The sequence below is a fragment of the Pleurodeles waltl genome, chromosome 6 (genome assembly GCF_031143425.1).
Source record: "Pleurodeles waltl isolate 20211129_DDA chromosome 6, aPleWal1.hap1.20221129, whole genome shotgun sequence".
NCBI classification, from domain to species: domain Eukaryota; kingdom Metazoa; phylum Chordata; class Amphibia; order Caudata; family Salamandridae; genus Pleurodeles; species Pleurodeles waltl.
In genome coordinates, this window is record NC_090445.1 from 377,023,217 (window position 1) to 377,034,416 (window position 11,200).

Sequence of the window (11,200 nt, forward strand, 5' to 3'; positions counted from 1 at the left end):
CCAGCGTTCCCCCAAGTCTCCTGATAAAAATGATACCTCACTTGTGTGGGTAGGCCTAGCACCCGCGACAGGAAATGCCCCAAAACGCAACGTGGACCCATCACATTTTTTTAAAGAAAACAGAGGTGTTTTTTGCAAAGTGCCTACCTGTAGATTTTGGCCTCTAGCTCAGCCGGCACCTAGGGAAACCTACCAAACCTGTGCATTTTTGAAAACTAGAGACCTAGGGGGAATCCAAGATGGAGTGACTTGTGGGGCTCTGACCAGGTTCTGTTACCCAGAATCCTTTGCAAACCTCAAAATTTGGCAAAAAAAACACGTTTTCCTCACATTTTGGTGACAGAAAGTTCTGGAATCAGAGAGGAGCCACACATTTCCTTCCACCCAGCGTTCCCCCAAGTCTCCTGATAAAAAATGATACCTCACTTGTGTGGGTAGGTGTAATAGGTGATGTAAATACATTCTTAGTTTGGTGATGTATTATGTGTAGCGTGGTTAGCATTCTTTTATTAGCGCTTTATTGTCATGACATTCCATGTTCTGTAGTGCGCTCGAGCTGCTGGTTCGACGGGCATTCAGCCGTTGATCCGGTAGCTGGAGGCAGCTGGCTCTGTTGTGGGTCTGCATTTTTGGAGAATAAACTTCAGATCTTCTTTTATTTGCAAGATCGACTTTGTGGTTATTCACCCTACATTACAATTGGTACCAGGAGTGGGGCGACTACATTTCTGTGACCCACCAACAGATTTACTATGCCGAACGGAGTGAACAGATGGAATCTTTAACAACTTTCACTGATAACTGAGCAGATTTAAAGACACTCAGTTTGACTTTCATTTCGTTCATTCCCAGGTGAGCTATTTTATTTTTTTATTTTTGTGGCATAATTTTTCATTGGTTCCTGTGCATGACAGAGAGTTCATCAAGTGGTTGCCTTGCAACGTGTTTCTTCGGATGCCATAGATCTACGCGCAAGAGGGTGTGCGCGTTTGAACAGCTGAGTGCCTAGCAACGCGTTCTCGTGACTGTGTGCGGAGAGTTCATCAAGTGGTTGCCTAGCAACGTGTTTCTTCGGATGCCATAGATCTACGCGCGAGAGGGTGCGCGCGTTTAAACAGCTGGGTGCCCAGCAACGCGTTCTCGTGACTGCGTGAGTTTGTTTATCAGCCGGTTGCCCATCAACGTGCTCCTGACATCGGATTGGAATTCTACATGCGAGTAAAGGTGCGCACGCCCATCATTCTTTACTATACGTCTCTCACGCGCCAATGATGATGCAATGATTTATTGATATCATTATATCAACGTGGTGACAGTTGCCCAACAATTTGTTACTTCTTTGTGCATTTCTTCAAGTTATTTATGAACATTTGTCCAGAACGTGCTACAAATTACCTAGTACTTTACTTCAATTTAAGTTGTAACAGCTACCATATTGTTTTTTTTGGCACTATTTTGGCAAAACAAATTTTAGTTTTATTCTAGTGACTTGTTTTTCTTATTAAATGGCTGCCACACATGGAATAATACAACCTCCAGGTTTTTTGCAAAAGCCAGGAAAACCAGATATAAAATGTACTGAATGGCTGCCTATATTTGATAATTATCTTACAGCCATTGGTGCAAATGAATATTCCCCAGTTAGAAAAATTGCCATACTTTTCAATCATCTTGGAGTTGCAGGCCAACATGTTTTTGACAATTTACCTCCTATAACCCCACCAGCTGGAGGTGATAATGCATGGAACTGCTACGCTGAAGGTTTGGCAAGAATGAAGAAACATTACTCTGATGAGCCCAGTGTTTTACTGGAGAGGTTTAACTTCGCTATGTGCAAACAATCTTCTGATGAATCTGTTGAGGAATATGTCGCCAATCTACGAGTCTTAGCTTCCAAATGCGAATTTGGAATCAATGTTGATACCTACATTCGTGATCAATTTGTTTTTTATTGTTTTCACACGAAAATACAAGAGAGACTTTTAGCATGCCGGAACCCTACTCTTGAGGAGGTGATTGATCTCGCTAAGAGCATTGAGAGGTCGATAACTACCTCAAGAGTCTTAGCTAATCAGAATGCTACTGTTGATTGTGTAATTAATGATGATACTGTTTGTGCTGTGTCTAACAAGCAAGACAGAGTAGGGAAATTCAGTTTTCGTGGGCGAACTGGGAAGACTCCTCGTATTTGCTTTCGTTGTGGTTCCAAACTACACATTGGCAATGATCCTTCTTTCCCAACCCATCACCATTCAAAAGGAAAGTGAGAGGTTTGTGATCCGTATATAAATCACAACAATTTCCCCAAATATATGTTTTAAATTTCTGAACTGCCCATGTGCAGGCTAACGCTTCCCTTTCAATCGTACTGTAATGTGTCTCTGCCCCTGATAAAGTCCTGGAAGCAAAAGCTACGGTATTTTCTTTACCATCCACCCATTGACCGAGAACAGCACCTAAGCCTTTTAAGCTTGCATCAACCATGATAAATGATTTATGCGATGGATTGAACGGTTGTAAAGCAGAGGCATTTGCAACCAAATCTTTCACCTTCTCAAATACTTCACTAACATTCTCATTCCAATCAAATTTAATACCTTTTTTGAGCATTGATCGTAAAGGCTGAACAATCATAGCATATCCAGGAACAAATCTAGCATAGTATTCACAAAGACCCAGGAAGGATCTTAAAGCATCTTTGTTGGTGGGAGGTGATGCTTTCCTGACTGCATCTATATAGATATTAGGTCTAATACCAGTGCTTGAAATGCTATGTCCCAAATACTCCACCTCTTCTACCATTAATTTGCATTTGCTAGGCTTGACTGTCATGCCTCTGTCTTTCAGAATACTTAGAACTTTGTTTAACACTTCTACATGTTTGGCCTCAGTGTCAGTGTGGATTAATATATCATCCTGAAATGCTTGTACTTCAGCTAAATCACCAAAAAGATGATCCATAAGTTTCTGGAATACACTAGCCGCGGAGGCAAGACCAAAGGGTAAGCGTAAGTATTTATATGCACCAAACGGCGTTACAAAGGTAGTTAAATCCTTAGATGATTCAGTCAAAGAGATTTGGTGGTAAGCAGAGTGCAAATCAATGGTTGAAAAAATTTTTGACCCTCCGACCTTGGAAATCATCTCCTGAATGTGTGGAAGGGGATGGCAATCAACAACTATGTTTTTGTTTACTGATCTTAAATCCACACATAGCCTCAAACTATTATCCTTTTTCTTTGTGACTACAATGGGAGAAACCCATTCTGAGGAATCAGTTGGGGTAATTATACCATCCTTCTGTAATTTGTGTAGCAATGCTTTTAGATCTGCCCTGACACTCAACGGAATAGGTCTTACCTTGTGTATTACGGGAACTGCACCATTCTTTAGCTTAATACAGTGTTCATAACCTTTCACACTACCTACATGATCCATAAAGACTTCGGGAAATGAGCTAATCATTTGGGTCATAGTATCATTAAGAACGGTGACATTAGCAATGTGGCTAGATGACAAAGAGGTTGGTAAGTCACCTAAAATGATTGGAGAGTCATGACCAGGCCTGAGAATGATGCCTAAACATGCTAAATTTTTCCAGCCTATAATATCTCGCCCTTTGACAGCAACGTAAATTTTGGTATGAATAGTTCTACCTAAACATGTCAAATCAGACCAAAAATATCCAAGTAGATCTATGTCATATCCACCGAATGCTTTCGGAGTAATGTCAGTAGTGAGTAAATTGACAGAGTCATGCCAAAACTTGAAGAAAGTGCGATTAGCAAGAATTGTAATGGGTGCTCCTGAATCTGCTAATACAGGAATCTTAAAAGAATCTATAAAAACATCACATAAAGCAGCCTTAATAACCTTCACGGGTTTTGCGCTAGTGTCATCAACAGCTAATAGAACGTTCGAAACCTTGTTGGAACACTGAGCAACTTCATCATCAAGCTCTATTGTGCTAATCTTAACTTTGTTTGAGTAATTTTTGTTGGTGTTGTGAGCAAGACAAACACTGTGGAAATGACCTATCTTGCGACAGGAATTGCACCTTTTCCCTATTGCAGGGCAAGAAGGATCATTGCCAATGTGTAGTTTGGAACCACAACGAAAGCAAATACGAGGAGTCTTCCCAGTTCGCCCACGAAAACTGAATTTCCCTACTCTGTCTTGCTTGTTAGACACAGCACAAACAGTATCATCATTAATTACACAATCAACAGTAGCATTCTGATTAGCTAAGACTCTTGAGGTATTATACAGTCTAAATCAAGTTTGGAGTCAAGTACATGCCCGAGAATTGAACCGACATATTCTCCAGGTTATGTGTTATCTGATACCTCAGATATTGTGCAGTATGAAGGTTCAGACTCTGCGGTTGTTGCAAAGCCTTTGGAATCTACTGTGGGTGCAACAACAACTCGTAGCTCTAGAACAGTCAAATTACCTACAAAATTTCAGGATTTCATTCTTGTATAAATATGTATATAGGTATAGCTTTATTATTTATTTGTGTTGTATAAAGGGGGGAGGTGATGTAATAGGTGATGTAAATACATTCTTAGTTTGGTGATGTATTATGTGTAGCGTGGTTAGCATTCTTTTATTAGCGTTTTATTTTATTGTCATGACATTCCATGTTCTGTAGTGCGCTCGAGTCGCTGGTTCCATGGGCATTCAGCCGTTGATCCGGTAGCTGGAGGCAGCTGGCTCTGTTGTGGGTCTGCATTTTTGGAGAATAAACTTTGGATCTTCTTTTATTTGCAAGATCGACTTTGTGGTTATTCACCCTACATTACAGTAGGCCTAGCGCCCGCAACAGGAAATGCCCCAAAATGCAACATGGACACATCACATTTTTTGAAAGAAAACAGAGGTGTTTTTTGCAAAGTGACTACCTGTAGATTTTGGCCTCTAGCTCAGCCGACACATAGGGAAACCTACCAAACCTGTGCATTTTTGAAAACTAGAGACCTAGGGGAATCTAAGATGGGGTGACTTGTGTGGCTCTGACCAGGTTCTGTTACCCAGAATCCTTTGCAAACCTCAAAATTTGGCTAGAAAAACAAATTTTCCTCACATTTTGGTGACAGAAAGTTCTGGAATCAGAGAGGAGCCACAAATTTCCTTCCACCCAGCGGTCCCCCAAGTCTCCCGATAAAAATGATACCTCACTTGTGTGGGTAGGCCTAGCGCCCGCGACAGGAAATGCCACAAAATGCAACGTGGATACATCAATTTTTTTTAAAGAAAACAGAGGTGTTTTTGCAAAGTGCCTACCTGTAGATTTTGGCCTCTAGCTCAGCCGGCACCTAGGGAAACATACCAAACCTGTGCATTTTTGAAAACTAGAGACCTAGGGGAATCCAAGATGGGGTGACTTGTGGGGCTCTGACCAGGTTCTGTTACCCAGAATCCTTTGCAAACCTCAAACTTTGGCTAAAAAAACACGTTTTCCTCACATTTCGGTGACAGAAAGTTCTGGAATCTGAGAGGAGCCACACATTTCCTTCCACCCAGCGTTCCCCCAAGTCTCCCGATACAAATGATACCTCACTTGTGTGGGTAGGCCTAGCGCCCGTGACAGGAAATGCCCCAAAACACAACGTGGACACATCACATTTTTTGAAAGAAAACAGAGGTGTTTTTTGCAAAGTGCCTACCTGTAGATTTGGACACTAGCTCAGCCGGCACCTAGGGAAACCTACCAAACCTGTGCATTTTTTAGAACTAGAGACCTAGGGGAATCCAAGATGGGGTGACTTGTGGGGCTCTGACCAGGTTCTGTTACCCAGAATCCTTTGCAAACCTCAAAATTTGGCTAAAAAAACACATTTTCCTCACATTTCGGTGACAGAAAGTTCTGGAATCTGAGAGGAGCCACACATTTCCATCCACCCAGCATTCCCCCAAGTCTCCCGATAAAAATGATACCTCACTTGTGTGGGTAGGCCTAGCGCCCGCGACAGGAAATGGCCCAAAACACAACGTGGACACATCACATTTTTTCATAGAAAACAGTGCCTACCTGTGGATTTTGGCCTCTAGCTCAGCTGGCACCTGGGGAAACCTAGCAAACCAGCGCATTCTTGAAAACTAGAAACCCAGGGAAATCCAAGATGGGGTGACTTGTGGGGCTCTGACCAGGTTCTGTTACCCAGAATCCTTTGCAAACCTCACAATTTGGCTAAAAAACACGTTTTCCTCACATTTCGGTGACAGAAAGTTCTGGAATCTGAGAGGAGCCACAAATTTCCTTCCACCCAGCGTTCCCCCAAGTCTCCCGATAAAAATGATACCTCACTTGTGTGGGTAGGCTTAGCGCCCGCGACAGGAAATGGCCCAAAATACAACGTGGACACATCACATTTTTTCATAGAAAACAGTGTCTGCCTGTGGATTTTGGCCTCTAGCTCAGCCGGCCCCAGGGGGGGGGCAGAAATGGCCTAAAATAAATTTGTCCCCCACCCCCCGAACCCCTCCCGGGAGCGACCCTTGCCTACGGGGTCGCTCCCCCTGCGTGACATAGGCGCCAAAAAAAAAATCCCCGGTGCCTAGTGGTTTCTGCCCCCTTGGGGGCAGATTGACCTAAAATCGGCCAATCTGCCCCCAAGGGGGGCAGAATGGTCTAAATACGATTTGCCCCCAAGGGGAGCGACCCTTGCCTAATGGGTCGCTCCCCATCTCTAAAAAAACTAACAAACAAAAAAAAATCACAAAACAAAAATTTGCCCTGGCCCCTAGAGGTTTCTGCGCCCCTTGGGGGCAGATCGGCCTAATAACAATAGGCCGATCTGCCCCCGGGGGGGCAAAAATGGCCTAAAATAAATTTACCCCTCCCCGGGAGCGACCCTTGCCTACGGGGTCGCTCCCCCTGCGTGACATAGGCGCCAAAAAAAAAATCCCCGGTGCCTAGTGGTTTCTGCCCCCTTGGGGGCAGATTGACCTAAAATCGGCCAATCTGCCCCCAAGGGGGGCAGAAATGGTCTAAATACAATTTGCCCCCCAGGGGAGCGACCCTTGCCTAATGGGTCGCTCCCCATCTCTAAAAAAACTAACAAACAAAAAAAAATCACAAAACTAAAATTTGCCCTGGCGCCTAGAGGTTTCTGCCCCCCTTGGGGGCAGATCGGCCTAATAACAATAGGCCGATCTGCCCCCAGGGGGGGCAAAAATGGCCTAAAAAAAATTTACCCCTCCCCGGGAGCGACCCTTGCCTACGGGGTCGCTCCCCCTGCGTGACATTGGCGCCAACAAAAAAATCCCCGGTGCCAAGTGGTTTTTGCCCCCTTGGGGGCAGATTGATCTAAAATCGGCCAATCTGCCCCCAAGGGGGGCAGAAATGGTCTAAATACAATTTGCCCCCCAGGGGTGCGACCCTTGCCTAATGGGTCGCTCCCCATCTCTAAAAAAAAAAACAAACAAAAAAAAACACACACAAAAAAAATTTGCCCTGGCGCCTAGAGGTTTCTGCCCCCGTGGGGGCAGATCGGCCTAATAACAATAGGCCGATCTGCCCTCGGGGGGGCAGAAATGGCCTAAAATAAATTTGTCCCCCCACAACCCCCACCCGGGGAGCGACCCTTGCCTACAAGGTTGCTTCCCTTGCGTGACAGCGCAAAAAAAAGATCCCTGGTGCCTAGTGGTTTCTGCCCCCCTTGGGGGCAGATTGACCTATAATCGGCTGATCTGCCCCCAAAGCGGGCAGAAATGGCTTAAATACAATTTGCCCCTCCAGGGGAGCGACCCTTGCCCAAGGGGTCGCTCCCTTATGTCAATTTCAGAAAAAAAAACATCTCTAGTGTCTAGTGGGGTTTCAAAAGCCGGATTGCAAGCAATCCGGCTTTTGAAACCCTGGGAGAGACTTCAAAGGGAAGGAAATACATTTCCTTCCCTTTGAAGCCTCTCCTTGCCTCCCCCACGTGATCGAAAGCGAAATGCTGAGCATTTCTCTTTCGATCGCGCTGGAAGCTGAGCTTCCACCGCGATGGGGGAGGCTCTGTGATTGTCAGCGCGCGCTCACACGCTGACGTCACAGGGGGGTGGGGTCGGGGGTTGAAGGGGAAGGGATTCCCCTTTCAGCCCTGGCCTGGGTGGGGGGGGTGTGGGGGTGGCCCTCGGGGGGAGCGCTAGCGCTTCCCCCGAGGGCCAGTAGCAGGACGTAATGGTTACGTCCATGGCGCCACACGGGTGCTGCCATGGACGTAACCATTACGTCCATGGCGGGGAAGGGGTTAATTTCCCTCCTAACCGTAGCAGTGTGCGCGATCACACAGCAACAAGACATCTCATTGTACTGATTCCAATGGAATACGAATTATTTCTATCCAAAATCTTGTGTCTTTTAAAATTATAGGACAATGCCATTTTAGATCATGTATTATAGGCCCACTAGGGTTATATATACCCAAAAAACAAAGGATAAAAGAATATTACAGTTAGGTGAAAATTTTAGTAAAAGTATACTATTTTAAACAATCACTGAAATTCCCCAGTTATAGTTATCTCAAGTAACTACAACTCGTGCCCTAAAGTAACTATAACTGACGCGCTCATCATGCAGTGTTGTTATCAATTATGTCATTTTAAATGTTGCACTGATGTTATCAATGCTATTATAGCAGATCATGACTGTAGGAGGCTGGCCTGGCTTACAGTGGCTAGGTTGTGGTACTTTCACCTTATGCTAGGCCCAGTTATCACTCATTAGTAGATTAGAGGTGTTCTAGCAGTTTAGGCTGATAAAGGTAGCTATAGCAGAGCAGCTTAGGCTGAACTAGGAGACACGCAACGCTCCTACTATACCACTTATATCACTTAGTGCTATATCCTAAGAAAACACAATACTCAGAGTTACTAAAAATAAAGGTACTTTATTTTAGTGACAATATGCCAAAAGTATCTCAGAGGATATACTCCCTTAGGAGGTAAGTAATATACACAAAATATACACACAAACCAAAATCAGGTAAGTAAACAGTTAGAAAAGTAGTGCAAACACTGCAGAACACAATAGAATGCAATAGGAGACAATAGGCCTAGGGGCAACACAAACCATATACTCCAAAAGTGGAATGCGAACCACGAATGGACCCCAGGCCTAGTGTACTGTGTAGAGGGTCGCTGGGAGTGTAAGAAAACACTAAGGGTGTCCAAGATACCCCACCCCAAGACCCTGAAAAGTAGGAGTAAAGTTACCCTACTACCCCAGAAAGACAGTAAAGTCGAGATAGGGGATTCTGCAAAGACAACAGACTGCAAAGCACTGAAGATGGATTCCTGGATCTGAGGACCTGTAAAGGAAGGGGACCAAGTCCAAGAGTCACGCAAGTGTCCGTGGGGGGCAGGAGTCTACTAAACCCCGGATGAAGGTGCAAAGGGCTGCCTCCGGGTGGAAGAAGCCAAAGATTCTACAACAACGGAAGGCACCAGGAACTTTTCCTTTGGTCAGAAGATGTCCCACGGCGTGCTGGAGGATGCAGAGTTGTTTCCATGCAGAAAGACCGCAAACAAGCCTTGCTAGCTGCAAGAGTCGCGGGTGAGGATTTTGGATGCTGCCCGGGCACAGGAAGGACCAGGATGTCGCCACTTGGAGGAGGAGACAGAGGGGGCGCTCAGCAACCCAGAGGGCCCATGCAGAACCAGGCAGCACCCGCAGAAGCACCTAAACAAGCACTTAGAAGATCTGAGGACCACGGTTGACTCAGAGCAACAAAGGAGGGTCCCACTACATCGGAGTCCAACTCAGTGAGTTGGGCAATGCAGGATGGAGTGCTGGGGACCTGGGCTAGGCTGTGCACAAAGGAAGTCTTGCAAAAGTGCACAGAAGCCCGAGCAGCTGCAGTTCACGCAGTACACAGGATTACTGTCTGGCGTGGGGAGGCAAGGACTTACCTCCACCAAATTTGAACAGAAGGGCCACTGGACTGTCAGGGACACTTGGACCTAGCTCCTGTGTTCCAGGACCACGCTCGTCAGGATGAGAGGGGACCCAGAGAACTGGTGATGTAGAAGTTTGGTGCCTGCGTTGGCAGGGGGAAGATTCCGTCAACCCACAGGAGATTTCTTCTTGGCTTCCAGTGCAGGGTGAAGGCAGACAGCCCTCAGAGCATGCACACCAGGAAACAGTCGAGAAAGCCGTCAGGGTGAGGCGCTACAATGTTGCTGGTAGTCTTCTTGCTACTTTGTTGCGTTTTTGGAGGCGTCCTGGAGCAGTCAGCGGTCGATCCTTTGCAGAAGTCGGAGAGGGAAGTGCAGAGGAACTCTGGTGAGCTCTTGCATTCTTTATCTGGTGAGATACCCACAGGAGAAACCCTAAATAGCCCACAAAGGAGAATTGGCTACAGAGAAAGGCAAGCACCTATCAGGAGGGTCTCTGACGTCACCTGCTGGCCACTCAGAGCTGTCCATTGTGCCCTCACACCTCTGCATCCAAGATGGCAGAGGTCTGGGACACACTGGAGGAGCTCTGGGCACCTCCCCTGGGAGGTGCTGGTCAGGGGAGTGGTCACTCCCCTTCCCTTTGTCCAGTTTCGCGCCAGAGCAGGGCTGGGGGGATCCCTGAATTGGTGTAGGCTGGCTTACTCAAGGAGGGCACCATCTGTGCCCTTCCAAGCATTTTCAGAGGCCAGGAGAGGCTACTCCTCCCAGGCCCTTCACACCTATTTCCAAAGGGAGAGGGTGTAACACCCTCTCTCAGAGGAAATCCTTTGTTCTGCCTTCTTGTGACCAGGCTGCCCAGGCCTCAGGGGGGCAGAAACCTGTATGAGGGGTTGGCAGCAGCGGTAGCTGCAGAGGAGACCCCGGGAAGCTAGTTTGGCAGAACCCTGGCTCTATGCTGGAGACCCCGGGATGCATGGAATTGTCCCACTAATACCAGGATGGTATTGGGGGGACAATTTCATGATCCTAGACATGTTACATGGCCATGTTCGGAGTTACCATTGTGACGCTACATATAGGTATTGACCTATATGTAGTGCACGCGTGTAATGGTGTCCCCGCACTCACAAAGTCCGGGGAATTTGCCCTGAACAATGTGGGGGCACCTTGGCTAGTGCCAGGGTGCCCACACACTAAGTAACTTTGCACCTAACCTTCACTAAGTAAGGGTTAGACATATAGGTGACTTATAAGTTACTTAAGTGCAGTGTAAAATGGCTGTGAAATAACGTGGATGTTATTTCACTCAGGC